General features: G+C 36.5%; 1 protein-coding gene across 5 annotated transcripts in view; it reads left to right on the forward strand.

Annotated features, from left to right (window-relative positions):
- The window catches only part of LOC125228025 (diacylglycerol lipase-beta), a 200,603-nt gene that overhangs the window by 46,861 nt on the left and 140,813 nt on the right, over positions 1–12,929 (forward strand). The gene's annotated exons all lie outside the window — the stretch shown is intronic.

The raw sequence follows: 12,929 nt of genomic DNA on the forward strand, positions 1-12,929 counted from the left end.
AACCAATAATTTGTAAAAGTAGGCACTCAAAAGTTCCATTCGGTTAAAGGTGGACCCTCAGTCGTGCATGTCAGGTATCCATAATATCATACGCATGACGACCGTTGTAACAGTAACAAAAACATTTTAAAACCAGCAAAATATAATATATAAAAGTACAAACCAAGCTAATATTCTATAAAAGAAAACTTATATAATGAGTTAACGTAAGGTTTCAAGTTACAATACACTTTTCCTGCAAAATCTATCAAATATTTGAGCATTTCTTTTTTTTTTGCCAATAAAAAAATGTTGATTGTTTTAGGGAATTTTAGGTCAATTGTACTCAGAATCACGAGTACTTTCAATCTCACTGGGAGACAAAAAGTGTCCCAGAATTTCTATACATTTTTGTTACCCCATACAACATGTACGGAAAATGGTAACAAAATAAGAAAAAATCGTATGGGACAATTTTTTAACTACTAGGATTGAAAAAGCTAGTAATTCTGAGTAAAATCGCCGTCAATAGAAATTGTCAACAATGTAAACAAACCATTCTATAAAATATCAATATTCTAGCACAATTTTATTATTTCTAAGGTTGAGGATCATAATGTGATATGAATTGATTCAATAACACATGGATTTAGCCAGTATCTGATGAGTTAGAATTGAAATTAAAGACATTTGAACTACAAGGTTTGTTTACATTGTTCACAAATTCTATTGACGGTAACTTTAGAAATAGCATTTTTTTTTTTTTCAAAAATATCACACTTCATAAAAGTGGCAAAAAAAAAGAAATGCTGGCTTCCACCTTAAATACAATCTGTATTAGGAAGAGCTCAAAACAGCCCCGTTGTAAACGCCACCCCGTATTAGGTCTGAGAATAAAATTTCCCCACGTCAGTGCGCCGCTGGTATAGTCAATGTATTAAAATAAAGATGCTTACAAAATCCCAAAAATATGTATCTACTATCTCAACGTCTATGCAATAAAATCGTGTATACATATTTTTGGCACTTTATTCGCGTCTATACTTAATACCTTGACAGTACCTTGACTCGGTTCTACATTTATGAGGTCGGTACGGAGTAATATGAAGATTTTTATGCTGCAGCTGTGGCCAGTCCTTGACTCTACTGTCAGTATAATTATTCTCCGTTCGCAAGCATTTAACAACCAATCTACGGTTTTGCATAATTAGATGCGTCTGACCACCAATTAGCAAATCTTATCAAATCGAATCACTGTACCTTTATTGTGAATGTTTACCCTTAGTGCGTTTTGACATTATCCGATCCGATATCGGATGTAGGACCGATATCCCATAAATTACATTACAGGCGCCATCTTGGATTTTTTTCCATTGAAATCCTTCCGAGTTCCATTTTTAAACAAGCTAAACAAGAAACTTCTTGAAAATTATACAAATAATTTGGTCTTTATGCATATTTTATGACTAAAATACTATGTATTTTGTACATGACATCCAATTAAAAAAAACTCTTTGCATGACTAAATTGTTAAAAAAACACATCACTGTCATGCCTCATTAAGCTCCGTAACATAGATAAACAACAGGTAATGACCACTAGCATTATTTGTGCCCTAATGACCGGCACTGGCATGCCAGTCACGGAGCGAGAGTGCCCGACATGAGTTAACTGGCCACGTATGGCATACGAATGGCACGCAATGAGCCGTGCAGTGCACGAAAAGTCTGCCAGACACCGATATAAAACGACCCGGAGATTGATACAAATATCGCGCAGTGTGAGAGCACCCTATAAATTGTTCGAGGATGCGTTTAGATACCAGACTTCCTACCCGGTTCGTGGTAAATTCGTAGTGAATTTTACGATGTTCTGGAAATGGAGCGTCTTCTCGGGTTTATTGAGATGTTTGGTTATGTACTACGACAAAGTAACTTTTTTTTACACCACGTCGGTGGCAAACAGGTATACGGTCCGCCTGATGGAAAGCGGTCACCGTAACCTATGGACGCCTGCAACTTAAGGGGTGTTACATGCGCGTTAACTGTTAACAGAACAATTTTGCGTAGGTATGTTAGGTACTTTACTAATCATGTACTGTAACTTTTAACTACTTAGACAGAATACTCCACTACTTGTTCTGTTTTCTAGTTAGCATCTAACTGTTACAAAATTTGTCATTTTAGTTATAAATTAATACGGCACGTATCCACTTGTCACCCACCTCTGCAATATTTTTTTAATGAATTACCTGAAACAAAAGAAACCAATAAGACTATACAGATTTCGTTAATATTATTAAGTATCTACATTATTATTAATGCTGGTTTTGAATTAAAGTACATATGTACTCGTAAATCAAAACAGTTCTAGTTATACAATGTCAAATATAAACCATTATTATGTCGGTTACCGCAAAACAAATAACTGATGCAACATAGTGAGATGAGTCATCAAAACGCGGTACAATACAGTAATTCATTATTGTTTTATATCAGGGGGCCGATTTTTGAATCTCACGGCGTTCGAATTCAGAAAATTGTCACCGAAATTGCCTACTATTTTCAGTGACAATTTTCTGAATTCGAACGCCGTGAGATTCAAAAATCGGCCCCCTGACGATGAAATCTGCCGGTCTCGATATTGTTTTAGTCTAGATTTTTCAAGCCTTTTTATCTGTTGTACCTTTTTATCTACTATACCTTTTAAAATATTTAAACTTTGTATCCGGAACTAGAACTATTTTATCAGTTATGCAAATGTTTTTTATCGAATTTAAGAAGCGTGATAGGACAAGTAAGCAATTAAGCAAATAATATAAAGGAATTAACTGATAATAGTGATAATCTTTGTGATGTCATTGATGTCAATGTAATTATTTATATGATTATATCAATAAGTATGTAGAACAAGAGTTCGAGTTGGTCTTCTTACGAATGTAAAATAAAAATTGGTAGGTAACTAGGTACATTAAGAAATTAATATGTATCTACCTATTTTATTTTTTTGATATTTTTAACTTTTGCCTGAACTGCTTTTACGTTGTATTTTTATATACAGCATGAATAATATAATTATATGTATTACTAAAATAATATTGAAATATTATTGTACGTTTATTTTTTATAGTTAAATAAATAATATATAAATTATATTCTCCAGATGGGATTAAATCTGAAATTATTGTTTATTCGAATAAATAAATACGTATTATGTAAATATATTGAATGCTTTGATGTTGCTATACATATAACTACGTAAGATCTAAATTATACATATAACGACGTAAGATCTAAATTAAATTTACATCAGTCATAATAATTACATGCCCCAGGGGTGGAAGTGAAAGCGAGTTGGTGCAGTGGCTTCACAGCCACTGGGCAGAAAGCGGTGTACACCTCTCGACACCCTTGAGTTCTCACACCGGTATTGCCCTTGAGCCATCTTGGATGTCGCTTTTTGTGGGGGCCCATCTTGTGGGGAATAAAATTGGATACCGTTTTATTAGGCAGGCGTCCGGTTTTTTATCTATAGCCCAGTATTTAGTCCATCACTTTCATCAAAATAGACCAGTTCATTTTAGATTCCATTAACTCTCAAATAGTCCATACACCCTGGCAGGTGTTGCCTCTGCGTGTGTCCCATGATACGGGCAAGGGCAACATCCGCTCGGTGTACCCCTTACATTTCATTAAAGTGTCGAAAGGGGCTCTACGTGTTGGTTTCGGCCCCGCGCACGCCTCCCAAAGGTCCGGAACACCATTATTCCGTGATGGGAAAGACAATAAAATAAGTGTACCCCTTACATTTCATTAAAGTGTCAGAAGGGCCTCTACGCGTTGGCTTCGGCTCCGCGCACGCCTCCCAAAGGTCCGGAACACCATTGTTCCGTGATGGGAAAAACATAAGTACAAATAAAATATACAGCATTACAAATTTTTTATTATTATTTACGTTTATTATTTCTATTTTTGTCGAAGCGCGTTGGTAACGGATTAGTTATTTGTTATACAAGGGGGCAAAGTTGTATTTTAACGCCGAGTGTGGAATTGAAAAACAAGCAAGTGAAAGGATTCTACAGTTGAACCACGAGCGAAGCGAGTGGTTCGAGAATATAATCCTGAACTTGCGAGTTTTTTAACACACGAGAAGTAAAATATATTTGCACCCGAGTGTAACACAAAACTTTTCCCCTCACTATAGCGAGGAAACTACAACACAAAAAAATGCGTTTATCACTGCTTTCAGTAGTTCCACAGGTGGTAATTCATTTTTATTACTAGATTCACCTACTTTTATCAATTTTAAAGCAATTAATTTGACATTATTCAAGGTCAAATTACTTTACCCACTAGTGGATAAAATGCGTTTTTACCCGCTGGTATTAAATGACAAAACACGTGTTTCCGAGCTAGTGAGGGGAAAAATAATATATTACGTAATGAATTTGAGAATTAAAACGACTCAGCTTCTGAAAAATCACTTTGGTCGCAGCTTTTTGTGCGATTCTCTTTATAGCCTTCTTGGTAATTCGCGTCCACAGTAATTGCCAGCCATTTATTGCCCACTCCTGTGATTCCCAATGTTTACTAGACTCAGGCACGCTAAAACAACAACAAATGCCCATTTTGGGGCCCAGGGGACCGACTTTTGAATTTCGAACGCACGAATTCGCCGTTCGAAAGTCTGGAAAATGACGAAATGCTATTAAAAAACCGGCCAAGAGCGTGTCGGGCCACGCTCAGTGTAGGGTTCCGTAGTTTTCCGTATTTTTCTCAAAAACTACTGAACCTATCAAGTTCAAAATAATTTTCCTAGAAAGTCTTTGTAAAGTTCTACTTTTGTGATTTTTTTCATATTTTTTAAACATATGGTTCAAAAGTTAGAGGGGGGGGACGCACTTTTTTTTCCTTTAGGAGCGATTATTTCCGAAAATATTAATATTACCAAAAAACGATCTTAGTAAACCCTTATTCATTTTTAAATACCTATCCAACAATATATCACACGTTGGGGTTGGAATGAAAAAAAAAATCAGCCCCCACTTTACATGTAGGGGGAGTACCCTAATAAAACATTTTTTTCCTTTTTTTATTTTTGCACTTTGTTGGCATGATTGATATACATATTGGTACCAAATTTCAGCTTTCTAGTGCTAACGGTTACTGAGATTATCCGCGGACGGACGGACGGACGGACGGACGGACGGACGGACGGACAGACAGACATGGCGAAACTATAAGGGTTCCTAGTTGACTACGGAACCCTAAAAAAGGAAGGCTACTAACTTTAAATCTAATGGCAATGACCACTCATTTTCGATTCTGTTAGTAGAATTTAAATCTCTATACAGTGTGGAAAAATCGAATGCCACATGGATAGATAGATAGATAGATAAATCATTTATTTGGCAAACTGCAAACACACACAATATACAGATTAAAGGAGACACACAAATTAATCGCAACATAATAAAAAGAGACAGCAATAAAATGAATAAAAGACAGAAAAAAAAACAAACAAACAATAATAAAAAATAAAAGTACAGAATACAACTGTGTGCGTTGCAGCAGGACAAAAGGGTCTCGGCTCAGTGATACGCTTCGCTCTTTCGACCAAAGCACTGATTTTCTGCCGGAACCTAGGTCACATCAGAGTATAATTATATTTAAGTTTTATTGCCAACGTTAAATCGTAAACAAAAGTATAGTGTATAGTGTAAGTGTTATGTGCATATCATGAGTTGTTTTCTGAATGATGTAAATGTTAAATGTGTATGGTGTAAAGTAGCAGGTAACTTCACACGTGTGGACCGATTGTAAGCCTCCTAAGACTATCGTTGTTCCCACCAAATCATATCCGGAAATCTGCAACCAAGTACCCGAATGGAATACCATTTGCTTGCTTTTCGAGGAGAATTTTTTTAAAACGAATATTAAAAGATTTTTTGGATTTAAGCTCTCTTAAAGGTGGGGGGATATCATTCCAGCACTTGGTCGCAAGATATCTGAAACAACCGGTAAAAGCAATCGTCCTATGAGGATGTGTTTCTAAAATGCAACGTCGAGTGGATCTAGTGCCGTGTCGATGATGAAAAGAAGATTTATTTATTTTAGAATATAGATACTCAGGTGATTTGCAATTTATAACACTGAAGAGAAGACAAGCAAGGTGTAAATGTCTTCGTGATGCCATGTTTAGAGTCGAACATTTGTTCAAGTACGGCGTGATATGGCTCCTTGGAGGAATTGTGTAGCAATACCGATAACAAGCGTTTTGGACTCTTTGAATTAATCTACGAGTTTTCTGCTGCAGACGAGGTCCGTACACCACATCGCCGTAGTTTAGCTTTGACAGTATGAGCGATTCACATAATGTCAGACGAACTTGTTCATTTAAAAAGCTTCTCACACGGTACAATATCTTCAGTCTAAAAAAACATGATTTAACCAACTGTGTGACGTGCTTTTCAAACTTTAACTGACTGTCAATTATTATGCCCAAGTTTCTGGCCGGCTGGCTGGTACATGGATGACAACTACCTTAAATATTGTAAATAGCACATTTTGTGTAAGGAAGACTTTTCTTTGTTTTTAAAAACAATAAATTCTGCATTTAAAGATTTATGAAAAATCGCTTGCCTCAGTCGGGATTCGAACCGGTCATATGTGACAAAAAATAACGTGCCGTATTTTATGATGCAGATTGAAAGGGTTACTGGTAAGGTTCATTTTTCTCTAAATAACAAATACAATCAGAATAACGGAAGGCCATGAAAATTTCTTCTTAATTGCGGTGCATTTCACGCGACGGGTGAGATCAAATTTAAAAGGTAATTGTTAGTTTTCATGGCCTTCCGTTATTCTGATTGTATTTGTTACTTAGAGAAAAATGAACCTTACCAGTAACTCTTTCAATCTGCATCATAAAATACGGCACGTTATTTTTTGTCACATTTGACCGGTTGGAGTCCCGACTGAGGCAAGCGATTTTTCATAAATACTTAAATTCAGAATGTATTGTTTTTAAAAACAAAGGAAAGTCTCCCTTACACCAAATGTGCTATTTACAATACTTAAGGTAGTTGCCATCCATGTGGCATTCGATTTTTCCACCCTGTATAGTAGTATATAATTGAACGAAATTCACGAAATCGAATGGTCGACATTCAAAAATCTGCCCCCAGGGCCTAAATAACTCTTCGCCAACTCATAATGAGGACAAAATACATTATTAGAAGCTCACAGAAAATTTCTTAAATACCTAAATTTAACCGGGATAATTGAGCCATATGACATAAGTAAATGCACCTTTCAAAGATCTTCTAAACGGAACATTTTAGAATTATTGCAACCCTCCTAGTTCAAAGTATAGTTGCCAAACTTTTAGTGAATACGACTATACCTAATAAATAGTTCTAATACGTTCCATTTACCTACAAGATACCTATCTTCAATAGCCGCATTTATTCCACCAAGCGCAATTATCCCTGTTGACCGTAGTACTTATAGTTTCAGGGCCCACTCAATAATCGTTCGTGGCCCATAGTTTGGGAAACGATGGCCTATTATATGGCCACTCTGTGTTTCTGTGGGTGTCCTTTGTGCGCAGTGTGTGATGCTGCGAATCTGCGATCTAGTCTATTCGGGTCACGGCTTATATGTAATAATTATGGTGGAACTAACTTTATTTGTGCCGGCGTTTTTCCTTAACATAGTTACTTACTATATTTTTTACGTTTTTTACAGTCGAGTTCATAAATATATGTACATTTCTTCACCTTAACTCGTTGCAGTAAAGTGAAAAAATGTACACATATTTATGAACTCGTCTGTATGTTAGGCTATAGAATTACAAGCTAGTTTAGAGTCTGCTTAACCTTTGTTAAGTAGGTAATAACAAAAATTTGAAGGTACGGGAGAATCTATGGTAAATCCTTTCGTAACAACTGATTTACTTTAAGTTCGCTTAAAATTAATTATAAATGGGTTTTCAATTTATCGAGTCTTACTTGCGCCACTACATATTCACTTTCTTAGATATCTTTCCGTTGTTCGACGTAACTTTTTTTATACAGTACGTAAATGCTTACGTACTTATACCTTCATTTTATTATTGAATGGAAATATAACATCACACCATTGATGCGATTCATAACCGGTTATTCACAGTGTCACATCCAAACAAGTACTTGTAGTCATTGAAGAATAAATATACATAAGTCCAAAGTACAAAAGTACTAAAACGTATGTGTAAATAAAATTTTGTGTACTTGAAATCCAATAGCAACTCCTACGTGCCAGTTGCGAGATGAGATATCGATTCGCTCCCAGTAAATAACAGATTTTATTTGTGTACCTACTGTAACGCTTTCACCTAGTGACGAGAGAGTGCCTAGGATATACCTAGGTACTACCTATTTCAGACCTGAGTATTTGGGTATTTTATAGTTTAAAAATAGATACCTCTATTTAAGTACATATAATGTTATTACTATTCCAAAAACCTCTATTCTGGCAAAATAATTTACATTACACCTACTTATTGTATATACAGACGTATATTAAACAAAGGAATTATTTGTTATCATGACAATGCCTACCCACGGTCGCCTACACTCACTATAGGTACATCCGGCAACGTTAATGGGTACCTAATAATAAGTTGGACATCGTTAGCACTATTGCGGTCGTAGGGTTTTTTTTTTTCGAACAGACCATTTCAATAGGCTCCATGAGATACTCAAAGTTTCTGTCGCCGCATCCCTACTCGCGTGGGCGCTTTTGTTTACACGCGACGGTAGTTTTTCATACGTGACCGGCTTATAGGAAATGGAACACATTCCCATTTCAAATTCAATTACACAGAAGTTTTTGTTACTGAAATATTGGATTCTCTTAGTACCTACTTAATCGGGGGTTTACGTATGTTATTTTTTACAAACGTTTTAATTAAATTACTTATGCAGCGTTATATTCAAGGATATACAAATAATTGACACTTTCAATATTAAAACACGTCTATAATTTCACAGAGTCATCATCACAAATGGCAAGGCTATCCGGCTCATAACTTTCATTAAACACGACGAAAATTTCCCAATATGCGGCTAAACCTAATATTATCGTTGGCCTCTCGGGAGATCGACGTCGATTCCTCTCACAAATATTGTTAACAGCAAAACCGTCTGACGTCATAGGAACTCCGTAAAAAGCGCACCACACACATCTAGCGCGGGCGCGGGTCGGGCGCGGGTCCTAGCGGGCGGGTGCGTTTTTCAAACCCTTCACACAGAGCGCGGGCGCGGGTTTCCCATCCCATCCGCCATCGATCGTTGGCAGGCAGTCTGCACCAAAATGTCAGGAGATACGGACACAGACGAGTAATTATTGTTTCTGCTTGTTTTGAGAAATAAAGTTCGCAAAAGAAAAGAAAAACCGGGTTCACGAAATTAATATGAAACGATTAATATTTGGAGATCACCATAGACTGTGTAGAGAACTGGAAACATATGAACATAGATTTTTTAAATAATTTCACAAAGGCAGCCTTTGAAGAGTTACATGAAACATTGAGTGCAAAAATATACAAACAGGATACAACAACATACAATCACGCCTGTTTCCCATAAAGGGGTAGGCAGAGCACCACCACTGTAACTGAACAACTTCATCTAGCTATAAATAAGAAACATTACAAGTAACAAATGGTTTAAATTGATGATTAAATGTAACTTTGTATCTATTTATTCATATAAAACTATGTCAGAATTAGAATGAATTAAATGATTACACAAAAATAATTCTTTATAATCAGTGTATTATCGTCTATTGAAATTAGCGCCATCTTTCAGCGAATACTAAACATTAAGAACTACTGAGAGACGTACACGGGTGACGAATAGTTAACGAAGTTATTGAACGGGCGAGCGATTGTAAAACAACTCCGCTAGATGGCGCTTGTTCAACAAAACACCTTATACAACGTGTATCTGCTAATACTCAAAACCTCACACTACACTTAGTAAAATAATTGCTAATTACCATCATAAACTATAAAACTATTTATTTATGTGCGTTACTGCGGCGACATAGGGATTACCAATAGACAGCTAAGATATCATTGTAAAGCACTTTGAGGTTTTGTCACGGTGGATTTCGCAATTGTAGTAGGCGGGTTTGAGCCAATATTAAGAGTGACAAAGGTTGTGATTAGATGCGAGTTTAGTTTGTAGTGACTTATGATAAGCATTAGGATTGGAATGACAAACAACGTCAGGCTCGTAGCGGGAAGGAGAGTTCGCCCAGGTAACTGGCCAGTATTGACAACCCTAAATATTGAAAGGGGTGAGCAGCCTCTGGCGGTGCGATGTGTACATTGTTGTGTTGCAGGTACGGTGGAATAGACTTGTAAAAAGATGATTAATCATGTTGATTTGAATGGAAATATTACTTCCATCAGGATATGGTTCAGTCGATTCTGCTCTCGATTCTGAATAGGCGGTTTTCATATTTTTGGTGTTGAATGGAACACGGTGTATTTCAAGTATTTCAACTATTGCGCAATGCAATAAGTAGTTTAATTAGGTATAAACAATGATATATCTGTCTCTCTCTAAGTCAGGTGTGGAAACACCTGTGATAGGAAGCATCTTTTGCTGAGAAAACGTGGACTTTGATTCGTAGAGCGTATGGGTGTAAACAAAGCACTTATGATCTTTCTCTTTGGAGCCGATACATCAAACAAAAGCGCCTGCAGGTGCGTCTTCAAGGCGAGTCCATTACCAGGAAGAAATGTCCAAATAAAATGTCTGGACAAAATTTCCTAGAAGAAATGTCTAGAAAAGTGTCCAGATCCGTGCCTTTAAATAGCTCCGGGAGCGTTATTTGATTCATTATTTTTCAAGCATCGTGGACCGACAGTCGACTCTGGCTTAAAGTGTAAATTGTTTTAAATAGTGGGGAACCTCTGCCCAAATTTCTAAGTGTTTGATTTTATTGTGAATAAAATCTATGTTTTATTCTCGTAAAGTCAGCATTTGGGATAAGTGCTTAGAGTTGTTTAGCTCTGGTACTAATGGGTAGTGATTTCTGCTAAGTTTAAGTTATGTTTTACTAGAAGTATTGAAAGTTAGTGAGTGTTTACTTTATTCATGCCGTCTATCGTTTGGTTTTGTGGGGAACATATGTTCTTTTCAGAGCTTGATTTTGGATGGTAGATTCCGATTCGGTGGTGCAGGTTTATTGTCTTGTGCTATTGAGTTGGAGTTTATATGAGTGAAGTGAGCCGCTAACGATTCGGTTCTTCTTGTCAGAAGTTTCATTGTTATTGTGATAATCAAATTTAATGGTTAAAGTAAATAATACCTAATCAGTTCAAATTAAGTGAAGAATATTTAATTATAAAGCCAGATCGCTGCCCAGACAGACAGTTTGTTTAGCCTTGCATCGATTAACCTAGCGGCTGTTAAACTATTGATGCAAGGAGGTCCGTAGTTTTACCAATACAGAGGGTTAAATTGGCATTTTTCTCTTTACCAACATAGAAAAATGAAAATATCTCTCCCTCCCTGGTTCTTCAATGCCCAGCTGTTAGCCTAGAGCGAGGACATTATATGTGTCATTTGGAGTAATCCATGCTTGTTCAAAGCGGCAGTATTTGAAAGCCTTGTATATTTATTGTCATAAGTATATATCATATACACAATAGGGAACTATCCTACCCGATTGCCTCCCTGTCCACGGACGCCTGCATCGGGGGGGATAAATACACAGACTTATAGGGTTTGCTTTCTTCAGTCTAGTCTGCTGAACTCTAGCGTAGTCAGTTTAGGTATACACCGCGTATGTCCTAAAACTCTGGGTCCATGGTGAGTACGAACAGAGTTTTTATCGTTTTAGAGTAGGGAACTTTCTGTCTAGTAGGGTAGAATCACACATTTCGATAGGTAGGGAAATAAATAAAGTTCTGTAATATAAAAACCTATCTTTTCTAATAACTAAAAATAAATTAAATTCAAGATCTAAAATCATTGTGAACAAAATTACTGGGTGTTAGAAGGTATTTTATAAATAATATCGTGTGTTTATTCTTGGTATAATGAAACTTCAATATCATATTTATTATCGAAGTGTGAAAAAGCTTTGAATTATTACTGGTTAATTCATCTAAGTGTAATTTGTAATTGTGGTAGCAATTTCTGATTCTTCATGTGACAGCGATCATTGAGTGTTAGCTGGGGTTTGTTTAGGGACCAGTGGCATGCGGGCGCCGTCCACTGATGGAAAGCCGAAAACTCCGAGGAGTGATTAAGCTTACTTTTCTTGGGTTTTCAATTGGAAGCTTCTTACTCGATGTATCGTTGAAACAGTGAAAGGGTCGAGAAGTTATGGTCTATTAGCAGTATTGGGGAAAAGGGGGGTTAGCTAGGGAAAATGAAACAAAATAAAAAGGGGGGTTAGTTCATAGATAGATAGCCCTTCTGGTTTGGCATAGGATTCTCAACAGAGCAGTTTGGTTGAGATGAGGAGTTTCAAACCACAACGCAAGCTTCGAGCCCAATTGAAACTACTAATAGGGCGTAGTGGATGATTACTAAAATATTTTTTATATTATTTACCATTTATAAACGAAAATTATGAATAAAATGTCTGGCGTCTATAGGTTTTTTTCCTGTTCAAGTTCGTATGTTACTTTGCTCGCACATCTTTCACAGGCGTTATTTAGCGTTAACATAATCTCCACGTCTTTTGCCTATTCGTCCAAGTTAACGTAATTTTCACAAAATTATGCTGAGTTTTAATTAGTGGGTTAAGTTATAATTAATCATATGAGTCCAATAGTCGTATCTACTTCGCATTAAAGAGTTTGGGTTGCTATGGTTCATATCGAGGGGTCCTTCTACTACCATTAGACGATCACAAGGCCAAATCTACGGGGTATTTTTAAAG

This window comes from Leguminivora glycinivorella, chromosome 7, assembly GCF_023078275.1.
Source record: "Leguminivora glycinivorella isolate SPB_JAAS2020 chromosome 7, LegGlyc_1.1, whole genome shotgun sequence".
Lineage (NCBI taxonomy): Eukaryota > Metazoa > Arthropoda > Insecta > Lepidoptera > Tortricidae > Leguminivora > Leguminivora glycinivorella.